Source organism: Triticum dicoccoides, chromosome 3B (genome assembly GCF_002162155.2).
Source record: "Triticum dicoccoides isolate Atlit2015 ecotype Zavitan chromosome 3B, WEW_v2.0, whole genome shotgun sequence".
NCBI classification, from domain to species: Eukaryota; Viridiplantae; Streptophyta; class Magnoliopsida; order Poales; family Poaceae; genus Triticum; species Triticum dicoccoides.
Genome location: NC_041385.1, coordinates 524,441,405 through 524,459,673, shown reverse-complemented (window position 1 = coordinate 524,459,673; position 18,269 = coordinate 524,441,405).

Sequence of the window (18,269 nt, the reverse complement as noted above, 5' to 3'; positions counted from 1 at the left end):
TGGTCGTTTGTCTTTGAGTTTGACATGGGCGAATTTGAAGGATGTGGCTGGATCTCTGTGTTCCCGAAGCAAGGAAGCTTTTGGCTCTATTTGTAAGAACATTGGAAAGATGGAGCACCGACTGGCTTCGATTAGGGCTTCTCCGCCTTCCCCAGTATCTCTGTCAGAAGAAAAGCACATTGAGAGTCAGCTACACGAGCTGTTTGAACGTGAGGAAATCATGGAACGTCAACGCTCACGGGTGGATTGGCTAAAGGCAGGAGACCGTAATACCGAGTTCTTCCAGGCTAGAGCATCGGCTATAAGGAGAACTGACAGAATCCACTCGCTTCTCCGGGAGGATGGTTCAACATGCAACTCTCAAGGGCAGATCAAGGGCTTGGTGCAGTCCTACTATGAAAAACTCTTCACATCTGAACCATGCCCGACTGCTGATGAGGTTTTGCAAGCTATTCCTAATAAGGTGTTCAGTGAGATCAAGGCTATGTTGTTTCAGATGGGACCAACCAAGGCCCCCGGACCTGACGGATTCCCTGCTATTTTTACCAGACCCATTGGAACTTCTTGGGGGATGACATATGTCAGGCAGTTCGTGGTTTGTTGGAGGGGGGCCGATTCTGGAGGGTTTTTGTGATTCAGTCATAGTTCTGATTCCGAAGACGGTCAAGCCAAAACAGTTGAAGAATTTCCATCCTATCATCCTTTGCAATGTGCTCTATAAAATCACATCCAAAGTCTTAGCAAACCGGTTGAAGTCCATTTTTCCTGTGGTGGTGTCTGAGACTCGGAGTGCTTTTGTTCCTAGTAGGTTGATCATGGATAATACTCTGACTACGTATGAGTGCCTACACACAATCAGGAAACAATGAGTGAAGAAACCCTTCTTTGCACTCAAGATCGACATGATGAAGGCCTATGATCATGTGGAGTGGAGCTACCTTCATCAGTGCCTGGCCAAGCTGGGTTTTGCTCCTTCCTGGATCGAGGCAGTAATGCAATGTGTGACTAACGTACGGTATGCTGTCAGACTTGTCGGATATAGGGTTCCGGCAAAACCCTTAAGGTTCGAACTCTGGGGTGCACACGAAGATCTTCTCCCTACCAAAACACGCCCACAACCTCGCCGCGATTTTAAGCTAGCACGAAGAACAACACAAGAGACACGGGGTTTATACTAGTTCGGGCCACCGTTGTGGTGTAATACCCTAATCCAGTGTGTGGTGTGGTGGATTGCCTCTTGGGCTGATGATGAACAATACAGAGGAAGAACAGCCTCGCTAAGAGAGGTGTTCTTGTGGTGGTGTGGATGAGCCAGGTTCGGATCAGATTCCAGATGCCTTCCTACTATGGTGGCTATCTCTATTTATAGAGGCCCTGGTCCTCTTCCCAAATGTTGAGCGGGAAGGGATCCAACAACGGCCATTTCGAAAGGGGACAGCTAATACAAGCTATCCTGACTAAAGGTGGTCTTCGACTGCGAAAGGTGCTGGTGATGACACCGTCTTGGGCTCCACGGTGACCTCCATCCTGCCGTCCTGCTGGTCTTGGTCTCATTGCACCGATATGGAAACCTTTGCCTGATGCCTCGGTACTCCGCGCCTGCGCTTGCCCCTTTGCACCAGAGGAAACAAGGACACTGCACAGGCTGGCGCCCGCCTGGTCTCGATCGTCATGGCTTGCGTCATGAGCACCTCGCGAGGCACCCCTTGCGTTGATCTCTCCGCCTCCTTGCGAGCTTGCCTGGTGAGGCCGCCCCTGAGGAGGCCTTGCATCATCCGCCCCATGAGGCTTGGCCCCTCGCGAGGGTCTTGAGCTTGGGTTGATGAAGACGTGCCGTACTGGGCCACTTGTTGAGCCACGCTGCAGGCCGCGGGCAGGCAAGTTTGGGGACCCCCGTTCCCAGAATGCCGACAGTAGCCCCCGGGCCCAAGGCGTGCTCGGACTTGGCTTAGCAGCGAAACCAAAGGGCAAGTGCGGAGCGCCGCGGGCCCCAATAGCCTGTGGCCTTGGTTGTCGCGTGGCGATTGATTGGACGTGGGCGTCTCCGCTTCCCCACGCTGCCCCGACAACTGCCTGATTTGATGAGTCCCTGCCGCATGCAAAAAAAGTCATGATTACCTGCGATCGTGGAGGCCGAAGGTTGGCCTCCCTTGGGTTATAAAGGGGGAGGGGCGAAAGCCCCCGCTGCCCATCTCTTCTTGCTCCGCCTGCTTCTTCTCCCTCCTCGCTCATGTTGCTCGCAGCATCCCATGGCGCCCGGGAAGAGGTTCTCGGTCGCGGAGAAGGGGAAGGCTTGCCACGAAGGGCCTGGCTCTCCTCCGCCCAAGCGCGGCCAAGGTCGTCCTCGCAAGCACCCCGCGACCCCTACCGTGGCTTCCCGTCGTTGCATCGGTGGCCCTTTACGCGGTGGTGGCCGCCCATGTCGAGGCAGCCCGGTCGGTGAGGGACAGCGTGTCGTGGCTGCGCGGCCTCCATGGCCGCGCTTCCATTTGGTAGAGGTGCTGCCGGAGTTCGTTGTGTGGCCGGACGACCCGGCCGGCAACTGGCTCCAGCTCCCTCGCTTCTTTGCCGGCGAACTGCCGGCCGCTGGCTCCGGCAGACTCTGGTTGCAGGCGGACGGCTGCAGCAGCAGGGCATCCTGGGTCGTGGTGGAGATCTCCGTCGCCGGAAATGTGTCCCTGGCCCATGGTAGCTTGCTACTGCTCCGGGACACTTAGGCTGGCCGGCATGTGTCCTTCTTCGTTCCTGTGTCTGTCCCTTCGGGGAAATGTCACGCGATGAATACCGGAGTCCTGTTAGCCCGCTACAGCCCGGTTCACCGGAGTCCTGCTAGCCCAGTGCTACAGCCTGGATTCACTCGCTGATGACCGACACGTTCGATGCTGGGTCATGGATGCCTGTCCCTGTAAGTCTGTGCCACTTTGGGTTTACGACTAGCCATGTCAGCCCGGGCTCCTTATCATATGGATGCTAGCGACACTGTCATATACGTGTGCCAAAAGGCGCAAACGGTCCCGGGCAAAGGTAATGCGACACCCGTGGGGATACCGTGCGTGAGGCCGCAAAGTGATATGAGGTGTTACATGCTAGATCGATGTGGCATTGAGTCGGGGTCCTGACAGCGTTGGTATCAGAGCTTGACTGCCTGTAGGATTACCAAGCCAAACTGGTCGAAGTTGAGTCTAGAAAATTCTTTAGTTATATAAGGGAATTGATTGTGGGATGGAACGTAAGGCTCTTTTTACTCCTTATACCTCGTGCCCTTCTGATCTGAGTCATCTTATCTTTCCTGCGGGGATTAAGAACTAGGCTATCTCTTCTTTCTATTAGGATCACGTGTTACTAATCAGTAGACTTATAAGATTGTTGGATTTAAGTCTCAGTTCAGTTCCTACTACTTCCGTATGTTAATTGTTGATCTCGGAACCTTGATATTGTGCTTCTGAGTGGTTATGCCACCATTTTTGTGATTGTCTCAAATCTTTTTGAGCAATTATAGCCGTTATGCTGTCCGAGTCATCCCAGGTTTCTAAATAGTCCGATGCATTTGCAAATCCCTTCCTTCTGTTTCCGATGTTCCCATGAGCCAGATTAACCACACTAATCGGTGTGTTGAGGTAATTATTGCCTCGACATATATGTTGGAATTATTATTATGACCCTAAGTGCTTAGGGGATCATCTAGTGGTCTAGCCATGATTTATGTCCTAGTGTGAAGATTCTGGCCTTTATTCTCGGAAGCATCCCGTGATGCTACTTAGTAGTAGGTATTCTACTCCTGGGTTCTGAACCCGAGATTCACTCTACCTACTTCATGTGGATAGTAATTGCTAGTGCCTTTAGGATATTAGTAACCTTTGCGATAGTCCTTGAAGTCCGTGGTATCTTCTTCTTCCAAATACCATGAACTACTTATGGCAGATGTTTATTGGATCAAAAAAAATCACAATTAGAGTACTCTTGAGGAGTTCTCCATTCATAAATCGTGACTCTGCCAGTTCTACCTTTCTGCATGGGTTATCCGGAAGAAATATGTTGAACTTGGTTCGACATACTAATCTATGCATCCACAACTCAGAAAGTTATATGTTCCTTTGAGTTGTTCTCTTTAGTTGCATTCTGACCCTCGTCTATCAATTGATAGTCAAGAGTATGCGTGCGTTCGTTCATCGATGCCTATGACTCTTGTGGTCTGTCAAGCCATTCTATTCCGAAATGACTAGGAGAAACAAACTCCAGTACCTCTTCCATATCTAGGATTGGGTCAAAGTAGTTGTATTCCGCAGATCAAATGCCAATCCAGCTTTTGGTTCTGCTCTACCTTGGAGTATTACATATTTTATATCGAGATTGTTATAGGAATTGCACACCATCCCATGAACTCTTGGTACAGTGATACTTCTTGCCATCACTGTTCATTCCTCGGCCCTCGTGTTGATGCAACCGGAATACCGACAAATGAATTGTGATGTGTGAAATCAATACTGCTAGCAACTCTGTTGCTTGGTAGTTAAAGGATAATAATTTCATTCTTAGTATGTTGGTTTTCGAATCATCCTTCTAAGACTGATCGTGCTACCTAGTCCTTATTTCGGTGCACCCTTCGATTGATGAGTTAGGATCTTGTCAAGTCCTCAATCATTTGATCATATCGTCTTGCCCTCAAAAGCAAGATTGTTCTCGAGCTTAGTAACATACCGGTGGTTCGTGACTTTCCAAATATCTTCTTGGAGGTGTTACCGGGTTGTCACCTGACCGCTATGTTGAGTTCGTGATCAAGTTGGTTTCTTGTGAACCACCTTCTCTCCAAGAATCGGTGTTAGATATCCCTGAGCTAGTTGGTTAAGCTAAACGACAACTTGGAGGGTTGGAAGATAAAAGCTTGCCTGACTTAGTTCGTTCCAAAGGGATATTCTTGTGTAGTGTGTGTTGAAGAAAGATGATATCTTCATCGATTGGTCCTTGTGATCAGTTGCTGGACCTATTGTCTTATCAATCCTTTGATTTGAGTGTGGGCTATCGTCAAATCAAGTCGGAACCAACGATGTTCGTAATGTTGTCTTACTCGTGGTTGATCCCTCAAGCATACACCATTATATCCTTTGGGTCTGACCAATGCTATCACCGTGTTCACTTAACTATGGAATTCCTTTTAAAAGGAAACCTAGATGAATTGTTGTTGAGCCCATTGACAACATCCTTGTCTTCTCCATAATTTTGCTGAACATTAAGCTAGTGTTGGAAACTTTTGAAAGCATTTGTTCATGCTAGCTCATGAAGCATATGTTTGGATGAAGGTAGTGACTTCCTTTAATTCATGTGCATCTGATGCAAGTTGCCGCCGTGGATTCGAGAAAGTCAATGTTGCTTTCTTTGGAATCATTCCAAATCAATCATGCACACGTGCGAAGAATGCTGTGGTTTGAAGACTTGCAACCTTCAATCTATATGTATCCCTAGCACACCAAGCCACTGATTGATTTGTTCAAGGAGAAGGAGTTCCTTCATAAGAGCTAATCCGGACTTATGAAAGAACTTTGATACCCTCGTTGATGGTTCCCCCTCCTGAACTCGGTAGTGTTTTATTATAAGACTACCACGTGGTCATGCTTGTCTGGGACAACGTGTTCACATGTTTGTAGCAGAACCAGCTCATGTTTTGGACCTTGCTATCGTAGTTCATCTCCCGAGAATCCCGCAACGTCATCTCGTCGATTTGTGTTGCAAACTTTCATTTTTCTTCCTAAGACTCGATGAGCCTGGAATATCCTAACACCAACCAGAGCTGAATCTCAGGCAGATATGATGGTTGGAACATTTCCCTAAGAACTATAATATTGGTCTCTCGATAACCGGTAAGGTGGATGTCGTGGCCAACACACCCATCCGGTAGACCTATTATTATAGTATCTTGTTTGAGGAAGTTGGCCACCCCCCCCATAGGGATTTCGTAGGATTTACTCCCTAGTTGCCCCTATGGATTTTTGTGTTCCCGAAGTCCGACCTTTTACTTGATGTTTTAGATATCAAACCATATCTATGAATGGGTTATACTAGCACATCAAGGAGAACATTAGAAGCGGAGTGCTAAATGTCTCTCGGTCGATCATCCAGATTTTATTTGCTTGGCCCCGCTAAGGTGAAATCTGAGAAAGTGTTATCCTCCTTCGCATCTGCATCGTCCATCGCTATTTATCATGGTAGTATGTTGTGTTGTCAGCACCCTTCACGCGGTTGTTGATAAAACCTTGATGATTATGGAAATACTCAAGTTCTTGAGAGCACGCACAAGCACTACGTGTTATCATCATCTCTAAATGGGATTCCTCTCAGTTTCCTCGGCAAATGCTATGACCTTTTCAAACAATGAATTCACTCTCTGTTGTTGGGTTCTTCCCCAGTTACCAGAATCATTCCCAGCATTTGCATTTTGTTCCTAGCTTGCACCGCCAATGTGCCATTCTACCATGGGTCTCTTCCATTTCCGGTGATAAGCAAAATCATCCATTACGTTGTCTTCAACAAGGTAATCCACATCGTCCAAGTCCGAGTATGCCATTCTACCGACCCTCTCCAAACGATCGTTGTGAATTGCCTTAGGCTGGTATGAAGAGTTTCAATGATCTCTGAATCAAAAGTAATTCTTTTTGCCACTCAAGATAATAATCTACGAATCACGCTCCTCCAGGATGTTTCGTCGTGGTATCATGGCAATTCAACTCCTCGCTACGTGGACAATCGTTTACCACCTTCTTAGGTGTGGAATCGTTGTCTACCTAGTGAACCTTCGTCATCTGTTCCACTCCATTTCTCTAGAGGTATGCTTCATCTCTCAGCTCGAGAGATGTTGCTATGTCTCATTCCGTGAGTTAATCCTGAGTTGTTCGATCTTCGAGAAGATCGACCCTTCTAGAGTCTCCTTCTTCCCTCCATGTCATGTTGACAGGATTTCTCAGAGCAAGACTTCAAGACAATAATGGTGTTCAAATCAACGTTCATTTGAAGTGCACCCTGGATCGTGAAGATTATACTAGTTTGCGTTTCCCCTTCATCCTACCCTACGCTTGAATCTCGAGACGAGATTCTTGTTTAGTGGGGGTGAGTTGTCACATCCCTAGTTTCTGGCATTGCTCTAGGCTAGCTTCATGTGTGCATCATGTCTATATTTTTGAAACTTGAATTGAGGAATATTGGAAGCCTCAAAACCCTAAATAAAAGAGGGGCAAAAACCCTAGAAATCTCATTCATTGCTCCAAAAGGCTCTTCTTAAATGTTTGATAATTTTTGGTAAGGGTTCTGGTCCCAACCAAAACATTGAACATTTTTAAGGATTTATTTTTGGGACTTTGGATTTAATTCATTAGCTATTTGAATTTGAATTATATTCATATAATTAGAATATAATTTCAAATACCCCCTGAAATATTTTATAAGCTTTTGGAAAAGTCCATCTAGCAATATAAAATATTCAGAGGAGCTTTGGCATTGTTTGAATTATTATTTTAATTCAAAACAGTGGCAAAAGAATTAAAAAAAAAGAAAACAGAACTGAAATAGAAATAAAAGAGAGAGAGAGAAGGAAGTACCTGGGCCACTTACCTGTAGCCGGCCCAGCTCCCCCCCCCCACCTGGCCGGCCCAGCCCACCTCCTCCCCCTTGTCTTCTTCCTCCCCTCGCACCGAAGCAGCTCGGTGGCGAGCGCCGATGCCGCCTCGGCCACCTCCTGCTTCCACCGAGGCGTTCCCGAGCCTCCCCCTCACGCCACGGAGACGCCCTCGCCCCCTGCACCTCCCCTCTCTCCCCCTGGACCCCATTCCCTCCTCTGTTTCCCTCTCGCGCACAGCACCGAGCGGAGCTCGCCGCCATCGTCGCCGTACCCATGGCCACCGGCCACCCCTAGCCTCACCGACGCCCCAGGAAGCTCCGCCGGTCCTCCCTCGACCTCCTCGCCGTGTCACGCGACCAGAAGAGCCCCGGAACGCCACCCCCGACGTTTTCCCCTCGCCGGCCGCCGAGGATCTTCTCCGTCGATTCGGCCACTCCGGCGCGCCCCCGAGCCGGCTAACCATCCCTACGGCACCGCTGTGAGCTCCTACGCCTCCCCTCCCTCTTTCCCCCTTCGATTGCGCCCTATAGCCGCCGCCCCACGAGCTCCGAAGCCGCCGTCCGCCATGGCCGGTGAGCTCCGTGCTCCCGAGCTTCTCCGCCTGCGTTCGTTGCCTCCGGGTGTTCCTGGTGACCCCAGCATCCCGTAGAGCCCATCGGCCGCGCCCGCCGTGCCGTGTAACGCCGAAACCGAGCACGCCCGAGCTCCGGCCACCGCTGCCGAGCTCGAGGCCATCGTCTCCGGCCGCCCTAGCTGCTGCTGCTTGCTGAAATGGGCGCGGGTGAGCTCCAGCTCCCCGTAGCCGCTCTCCTCCGTCCATTTGGACGCCGGAGGAGCGAGCCCGCGCCCTCCGCCGCGCCTGTTGCCACCGGCGACGAGCCGCCGGCGGGTTAGGCCCTGCTGACCAGGGGTTTGACCCCCCCTGGGTCGATGACAGGTGGGGCCAGCCCCCCTGTTAATTAGTTAGTTTATTTTAATTTAATTACCCCCTGCTGACACTGACATGTGGGCCCTAGTGTCTTAATCCTTAATTAAACTAAAATAAACCCCCCCTGACGCTGACCAGTGGGCCCGACCCCCCCTAACCTTTTAATTAAACTAAATAAACCCCTGTTAACCCCCTGTCACTGACGTGTGGGTCCCACACGTCAGGTTTGACCCGGACCAGCCCGTTGACCTGCTGACGTCACTATGACGTCAGGCTGGCGCATTAATTCAATTACTGGATTTATTAATAATCAGGAAATTCCAGAAAATTGTATAAACTTCAATAATTCATAGAAAATTAACCGTAACTCCAAATTAAATAATTTATATATGAAAAATTATCAGAAAAATTCAAGGAATCCATCTGTACCATTTTCATGCATGTTAGAACAACTTATAGCTGCTGTTTAGCACAAATCAATTAAATGGCATTTGAATAATCACATATGGAGTTTAAATTTGAATCTTGTATTCAAACCAACTTCATTTAATCTATTGCTAGTTGCATTAGCTCAAAACACATTCATTTTGCCATGTCATGATCATGCACCATATTGTGCATTGCATTGATTGTGTTCCCTTCTGTGTTGCCGGTATTTGTCCCCTCTCGATAGACATGATACCGATGATGTGATCGTTGACACTGATGAAGACTCAATGTTATCTTCAGAAGTGCCAGGCAAGCAAAACCCCCTTGTTCATTCCGATACAATCCTACTCTCTCGCTCCTGCTCTCTTTTACTGCATTAGGACAACAACGATTCATCTGTTACTTGCTGCGGTAGCTGAACCCCTTTATCCTTTGCATGACCTGTCATTCCACAGTAAATAGATGAAACCCACTAGTATGAGTAGGAATTGTTTGAGCCCTGTTGTGCCTACTCATTCATGCTTGTTTGTCATGCCTGCTACTGCTTAGAGTTGAGTCAGGTCTGATTCATCGGGGATGAATCAGAGGCGTGTGAACATGTCCTACTGTGTGTGAGCTAAGTGTGTGAACATGATTTGGTAAAAGGTGTCGGTGAGAGGCCATGTAGGAGTACATGGTGGGTTGTCTCATTGAAGCCGTCCTCAGGAACTGAGTTCTGTGTTTGTGATCCATGATTCAGCTACTACCACGCATTGGGCCCGAAACCAATGGACCCTCTCGGCTTCTTGATCACCCTTGTCCTCTGTCCAGGAGTTGCAAGTAGTTTCTTGTGTTTGTAGTATGCTGGAGGCCGTGGGCAGCGCTGACCGTAGGGGTGGGCTGTGATGCGGTAGGCACGTGGCACGGTGTACCGGGCGCCCGTTTGGTGTCTCGGGAACCCTGTTCACATCGTTTGGGGCTGTGAGCGAAACTCCGGCCGGATCTCCTCATGGATGGAACCCGAATAGGCGATAAACCTGGACTAGAGACTTAGGTGATTAGGTAGGTCGTGGCCGACACCCACGTTGGGCTTCCGCTTGAAGGTTGCCGAGTACATGTCGTGTAAACGGCGGTAAGTGGTGAGAGCGTGTGTGAAGAAGTACACCCCTGCAGGGTTAATCTAATCTATTCGAATAGCCGTGTCCGCGGAAAAGGACTTCTGGGTTGCTTATATCAGTTCATAGACAAGTGAAAGTGGATACTCTAAAATACGCAAGATAAGCGTGAGTGCTATGGATGGCGTTCTCGTAGGGAGACGGGAGCGGATCCATAGTGGTGTATTGATATGGTGAATATGTGGACTCGTGTGCGCCACCTCAAAAAAAGTTACTCGCAGTCGTAGTTCAGGATAGCCACCGAGTCAAAGCTGGCTTGCTGCAGTTAAACCCCACCATCCCTTTGTTGATAATGATGCATATGTAGATAGTTCTGATGTAAGTCTTGCTGGGTACATTTGTACTCACGTTTGCCTATTTTATGTTTTTGCAGAGAGACTTCAGTCTCACTAGTAGTTCCACGTGGACTTCGACGTTTAGCTTGTTACCTCAGCTACGATCTTGTGCCCTCGGCAGGATCTGATAGATAGTCAGGCTTCTCGGCCTTTTCATTTATAGATGTCTGTACCCAGACATGATAGCTTCCGCTTGTGCTTTGACTTGTATGCTCTGATTGTTGGGTCGTGAGACCCATGTTTGTAATATCTCGCCCCTCGGAGCCTATTGATTAAAATACTTGAGTTGTAGAGTCATGTTGTGATGCCATGTTGTATTTGCACATATCGAGCATATTGCGTGTATGTTATTGAAATGCTTGGTATGTGTGGGATCTGACAACCTAGTTGTTTATCCTTGGTAGCCTCTCTTACCGGGAAATGTCTCCTAGTGTTTCCACCGAGCCATGGTAGCTTGCTACTGCTCCGGGACACTTAGGCTGGCCGGCATGTGTCCTTCTTCGTTCCTGTGTCTGTCCCTTCAGGGAAATGTCACGCGATGAATACCGGAGTCCTGTTAGCCCGCTACAGCCCGGTTCACCGGAGTCCTGCTAGCCCAGTGCTACAGCCTGGATTCACTCGCTGATGACCGACACGTTCGATGCTGGGTCATGGATGCCTGTCCCTGTAAGTCTGTGCCACTTTGGGTTTACGACTAGCCATGTCAGCCCGGGCTCCTTATCATATGGATGCTAGCGACACTGTCATATACGTGTGCCAAAAGGCGCAAACGGTCCCGGGCAAAGGTAATGCGACACCCGTGGGGATACCGTGCGTGAGGCCGCAAAGTGATATGAGGTGTTACATGCTAGATCGATGTGGCATTGAGTCGGGGTCCTGACAGCGGCTGAGGGAGTTCCTCCCGAGGCTGTGCTATGCTTGAAAGTGACGGTGCCGCAGATGGCTTGAAGAGTCGTTCCTCGAAAATGCCAGGCTCCTGAGGCAGCCGCCTGGACGCCCTCCTGGTGATGTCATTAGCCTCTTGATTGGTGCCGCGGGGCACATGCTGCAACTCCAGCCCCCAAAACTGCTTTTCCATCCTACGCACCTCCGCAAGATACGCTTCCATGTGCTCATCCTTCGGCTTGTACACCTTGTTGGAGAAGTTGACGAGGAGTTGTGAATCGCCCTTGATGATGAGGCACTTCATCTCCAGTGCAGCTGCAGCTTTCAAGCCTGCTATGAGGCCCTCGTATTCTACTATGTTGTTGGAGACCTTCTCTCCATGCTGGAAACACAGCTGCACGGCGTAATAGAGCTTGTCCTGAGTGGGGGATATAAGCAATGCACTAGCCCCCGTGCCATGCCACGAGAATGCTCCATCAAAGTACATGACCCAGCCATCTGGTGCCTCACTTCCTGGGGAAAGTGACCGATCCTAGCCTGCCTCGAGCCCCGAGGCCTCTGTCCATTCTGCCATAAAATCTGCAAGTGCGGCCCCTTGATGATCCTGGTTGTGCTGAATTCCAACTGAAACGCTTGCAGCTCGATGTTCCATTCGGTGACCCTTCCAGCGGAGTTGGGGCTCCTGAGTACCCTTTCCAATGGGTAGGCTGAGACGACCTTGATGGGGTGACCTTGAAAGTAGTGTCGCAGCTTTCGCGAGGCCACCAATAGCGCGAGCAAGAGCTTCTGGGGCATGGGGTATCACGCCCTTGCGTCCCGCAACACCATGCTGACGAAGTACACCGGATGCTCGACGAGGGTGGGTGTGCTGCGAGGTATGTGCCCTCCGGAGGGTGAGACGCCTCCTGAGACGAAGGAGCCCCCAGCGCCTGGTTCCCTGGCGCGGCCTCTTCAGCCCTGGGGGCGTCTTCCTACTGAGGCTGGTCTCCATCCGCCGAGGCCGTGGTCCTCGCGAAGCCTCCCTGGTCTTGTGCTGTCACGGCCATGGCTGGTCGTGATGCAGCCTTGACCTGGCGCTCCTCCCGAACCGCCACCAGAGCTGCGCTGGCGGAGTAGGGTGTGACGGTGAGGTAGAGCACCAGGGGCTCGAGAGGGCATGGCGCCACCATTACAGGAGGGATGGTTAGATATTTCTTGAGGTCTTGAAATGCTTGGTCGGCCTCCTGTGTCCACTCAAACAGGCCCTTATTCTTCATCAGCTTGAAGAAGGGCAGGGCGCGCTCCCGCGGCTTGGAAATGAAACATCCTAGCACAGTTACGCGCCCGGCGAGCTTCTGCATTTCCCTGAGGGTTTGTGATGGGCTCATGTCTTCGATCGCCTTGACCTTCTCCATGTTGGCCTCGATCCCTCTGTGGACACGAGGAAGCCCAGAAGCTTGCGGGAAGGAACGCCAAATACGCACTTCTCCGGGTTGAGTCGCAGGTCCACTTTGCGGAGGCTCGCGAAGGTCTTCTCCAGGTCCTGGATCAAGGTCTTCGCCTCCCGAGACTTCACCACAATGTCGTCGACGTAAGCCTCGGCATTTTTCCCGAGCTGCCGGCCCAAGGCGATGTGCATCAGCCGCTGGATGGTTGCGCCTGCGTTGTGCAACCCGAACGGCATGCAGGTGTAGCAGTACACCCCACATGGGGTCAGGAAGGTTGTCTTCTCCACATCTTCTACCACCATCTTGATTTGGTGATAACCCGAAAATGCATCCAAGAAACACAGCAGGTCGCACTTGGTGGTGGAGTCGGCAATTTGGTCAATGTGGGGGAGCGGGAACGGATCCTGAGGATAGGCCTTGTTGAGGTTGGTGAAGTCAACGCACATGCACTCCTCCCCCCCCCCCTTTGGCACAACAACAGGGTTTGCCAGCCATTCGGGGTAGCGAACCTCGCGAATAACACCTGCTGCCTCTAGCTTGTGGGTTTCTTGGACGATGAAGGCCTGCTTCTCGGTGGACTGCCGCCTTGCTTTCTGCTTCACGGGGCGTACATTGGGCCACACATTCAGGTGATGCTCAATCACCTGCCTTGGGACCCCTGCTAGCTGCTTGGGTTCCTATGCGAACACATCCTTGTTCGAGCGCAGGAACTTCACCAGCGCCTCCTCTTGGTCGGGGTTGAGGTTGGCACCTATGGTGAAGGTGGCGCTTGAGGACCCGTCCTCCTCAACCGGCACCTGCTTGGTCTCCGCCTTGTCCTAGGTGAACAGCTACTTCTTCTTGGTCGGCGCAGCCCCCTTGGCCTTGGAGGTGTCCACGCTGGCAGGCTGCACTACCGCGGTCTTGAGGGAAAGCTTGAGCACCAGCATAGCGTCCTTGGTATCTCTTGCCATGGTGAGGACGCCACTGCTCCCAGGCATCTTCATGAGGTTGTAGGCCGGATGGGTCACTGCCATGTATTGAGCCAAGGCGGGGTATCCGAGGATGGTGTTGTACGGGAGGCCGATGTAGGTGACGTCGAAGTTGACCAGCTCCGTGCGGAAGTTGTCGTGGGTGCCGAAGGTCACAGGAAGGCGGATCTGCCCCAGGGAGCTAGAGGAACCGCCTCCGACGCCCGAGAAGGGCTTGCTGGGTCGGAGCCGTTAATGCGGTACATGGAGGAGGCTGAAGGCCTCCACAGAGAGCACGTTGAGGCCGATGCCTCCGTTGATGAGGGTCTTGGTAACGACCACCTGGCAGATGGTGGGCGTGCAAAGCATCGGGAGCGCACCCGAGTAGACGGTGTTGACGGGGTGATCATTCGAGTTGAAGGTCAGGTCGGCCTTGGGTGCCGCCCAACCCGGAGGAGCTCCTTGCCGCGCGAGGGAGGCGTTGATCTGGCGGAAGAACAGCTTGGCGTGACGGCCTAAGGGTGGTGCCTGCGAGCCGCCCAGGAGAGTTGCAATGACCGGGGGGGGCCGACGCAGCGTAGTGGGCGAGGAAGAGGTTGCGCAGCTCCTCCCAGGAGGCCACAGAAGATGCTGGCAGGTTGAGCAGCCAAACATGCGGGACGCCGGTGAGGGCCATGGGAAACTAGTTGGCCATGACCTTGTCGTCGCCTCCGGCCTTGAGGACGGCCTCCTCATATGCCAGTAGGAAAGCCAGCGGGTCTGCCACGCCTTCATAGCGCGGCGGCATCTCTGGCTTGAACTTGTGCGGCCACTGCACCTGTCGCAAGGCGGGGGCCAAGGCTCTGAGCCCCCTGGCCCCAACGCTGGTGCCGACCGCCGGAGCCGGAGGCGCGTTGTCCGCCATGAGGGCGAAGCGCGGTGTTGGTGGAGAGCGGGCCGACGGAAGGAAGAGCTCCAGGGCACCCCTACCTGGCGCGTCAAATGTCGGATATCGGGTTCCGGCAAAACCCTTAAGGTTCAAACTCTGAGGTGCGCACGAAGATCTTCTCCCTACCGAAACACGTCCACAACCTCGCCGTAAGCTAGCACGATGAACAACACAAGAGACATGATGTTTATACTAGTTCAGGCCACCGTTGTGGTGTAATACCCTAATCCAGTGTGTGGTGTAGTGGATTGCCTCTTGGGCTGATGATGAACAGTACAGAGGAAGAACGGCCTCGCGAAGAGAGGTGTTCTTGTGGTGGTGTGGATGAGCTAGGTTCGGATCAGATTCCAGATGCCTTCCTACTGTGGTGGCTATCTCTATTTATAGAGGCCCTGGTCCTCTTCCCAAATATTGAGCAGGAAGGGATCCAACAACGGCTATTTTGAAAGGAGACAGCTAGTACAAGCTATCCTGACTAAAGGTGGTCTTCGACTGCCAAAGGTGCTGGTGATGACGCCGTCTTGGGCTCCACGGTGACCTCCATCCTGCCGTCCTGCTGGTCTTGGTCTCATTGCACCGATATGGAAACCTTTGCCTGATGCCTCGGTACTCCGCGCCTGCGCTTGCCCCTTTGCACCAAAGAGGAAACAAGGACACTGCACAGGCTGGCGCCCGCCTGGTCTCGATCGTCATGGCTTGCGTCATGAGCACCTCGCGAGGCACCCCTTGCGTTGATCTCTCCGCCTCCTTGCGAGCTTGCCTGGTGAGGCCGCCCCTGAGGAGGCCTTGCATCATCCGCCCCATGAGGCTTGGCCCCTCGCGAGGGTCTTGAGCTTGGGTTAATGAAGACGGGCCGTACTGGGCTACTTACTGAGCCACGCTGCAGGCGGCAGGCAGGCAAGTCTGGGGACCCCCATTCCCAGAACGCCGACAAGAGTCAATGAAGAGCTTACACAACCCGTGATTCCATCTCGTGGCATTCAGCAAGGGGACCCTATCAGCCCATATCTCTTTCTCTTATGCACCGAAGGTCCGCCTAGCCTGCTATTCCAAAAGGAGGCTTGTGGAAAGCGACATGGGATTCGAAATGGTCGTCATGGCCCGTTTATCTCACACCTCCTGTTCGTAGATGATAGCATTTTCTTTGCTAAGAGTGATCCTCAGAGTGTGGCATCTTTGGAGGCGGCCCTAGTTCATATTGTGCGGGTTCGGGGCAAGCAATCAATAAAGACAAGTCTTTGGTGTTCTTTGGTAAACACTGCCCTGCGGCTGTCAAGGATCGTGTGAAAAATCAGTTGGGTATATGCAATGAGACGTTTCATGGCTCTTACCTAGGTATGCCCACGGAGGTGGGCAGTTCTCCCACAAGCACTTCCAAATTTCTCCCGGATAGGGTGTGGCAGAATATCCATGGCTGGTCTGACCGGCCTATGTCCAGGGCAGGGACTGAGACCTTACTAAAATCCAAGACTCAAGCTATTCCCACCTTCATCTCAAGTTGCTTCCGCTTGCCGGTAGCTATCACTACGAGAAGTTCCGACATATCATGTCTGATAAATGATAGGGACGTGAGGACGGTAAGAAGAAGATGCATTGGCACTCCTGGGATTGGCTATCCACGTCGAAATCCCTCAGAGGCATGGGTTTCCGGGATATGGCGCTTTTTAACCAGGCGATGCTCGGTAAACAAGGCTGGCGACTCCTTACTAACCTTGGATCATTGTGTGCGCAGGTTTTAAAAGGGAGATACTTTTCTTTCAGTGACTTTTGGAATGTTGCTGCTCCCCGCTCGGCCTCGGCCACTTGGCGGGCCATTCTGCATGGTCGGGACCTGCTCAAGAAGGGGGTTCAATGGGGGATTGGGGATGGGAGGAGCACCCATATCCTCAAGGATCACTGGATCCCTTCTACCCCTCCGGCTTTGCTGCAGCCTCTTTCGCCAATTCCTGCTTCTGCCACTGCGCACTGTTTGTTTGATGAGGACAATGAATGTTGGAATGAGGAAACTGTGAGAGCCTTCATCTCTGACAAGGTGGCAAATGATATCCTCCAAATCCCTATCAACTTGGAGGGAGAGCCGGACTTTGCGCGTTGGCCTTTCACAAGATTCGAAGAGTATACTGTCCGCTCAGCTTATAACATGGCCAGGTCGAGTCGCTTCTTGTCTGATCAAAGTGCAAACGACGGGGGACAATCTTCGAATTGGTCCTTGGAGAACAGATTGTGGAAGAAGTTGTGGAATGTCCAGGCTCCAAACAAGATGAAAATTGTGCTCTGGAGGCTTGCTCATGACTGTCTGCCATCGGGCGAGCAACTGTAGCGGCGTCAGGTCCCGACGAGGACGGACTGCTTCTTCTGTGGTCGCCCAGAAGTCATTGAACATGCATTTCTGTTTTGTGTTCATGCCCGAGCTATCTCGGACGAGATCAAGGTCGCTTTTGGGATCAAGTTGTGTCGCTCATCTTTCATCTCCCCGAAGCAGTGGTCGTTCAACTTGCTAGCGCGTGGCTCCGGTCGAGACATATCCATCATAACGGTCACTTTGTGGCACATTTGGGAAGCCAAGAATTCTGCCCGGAATGAGCTTGATGCTCCTCCTCCGAAACGTACAGCGGCGAGGGCGCGTGCTTACATCGAGATGATCTTTCAGCATTTGTTCAAATCTGGACCTGCAACTACTCGTGAGATATTGGCTTCTAGCTCCTGGTGGTCTCCTCCACCGCAAGGAACGTTGCTTCTGTCTTCAGATGCTGCAGTCGCTTTGGAGCGAAATGCTTCGGCGGTGGGTGTGGTGGTGCAAGACCACACCGGCCAGTGTGTGGCGGCGGCCTCAGAACCTCTACTGGGTGTCTCATCCCCGGAAATGGCTGAAGCGCTGGCTCTTCGTCGTGCGGCTTATTTGGCTCGTCAGGAGAACTACACTCATGTGATCTTCCATTCTGACTGCCTCTCGGTGGTGCAAAGGTTGTGTTCTTCGACCCGTGACCGGTCCTTGGTGGGCTCGATCATTTCTGATATCAAGACGGCTTGTGGAGCTCTGTCGTCTGTGTCTTTCAAGCATGTTCGTCGGCACCGTAATGTCTTAGCTCATGTTTTAGCTAGGTCTAGTCTGAATTCTTTGAGTCTTTGTTTTTATCACTCTGCTCCGGATTGCATCCGGGAGGGACTCTATGTAATTTGTTTGCATGATTAATAAAGGTCGACGTTCTCTCTAAAAAAAACACTGAGCCGTGGCAATACCGTTGTACCCGCATACTCAAAGTAGAAGAACAGTACAGATAGTTTATACATGACGTCGAAGGTGAGAGTAAGGACCTAAAAACATATCAGTGCAAGCTTGTGTGCTCGAAAGTAAACGGAAAGATTAGCGTCGTGAACTTGTCATTTTCAACGTTTCGTTACACTACGTAGTTTACGGGTACTACGTGAATCGATTGAGGTGCTACTCTTCTTTTACGGGGACAGTATTCGGCAAGCTTCCCCCATGCATATGCATTTTACAGGGACGGACGGGGCGGTTGAACTAATTTAGGTAGTTGGGATATGGTTGCATGCTCATACTGCTCTCTCTCTCTCTCTCTCTCTCTCTCTCTCTCTCTCTCTCTCTCTCTCTCTCTCTCTCTCTCT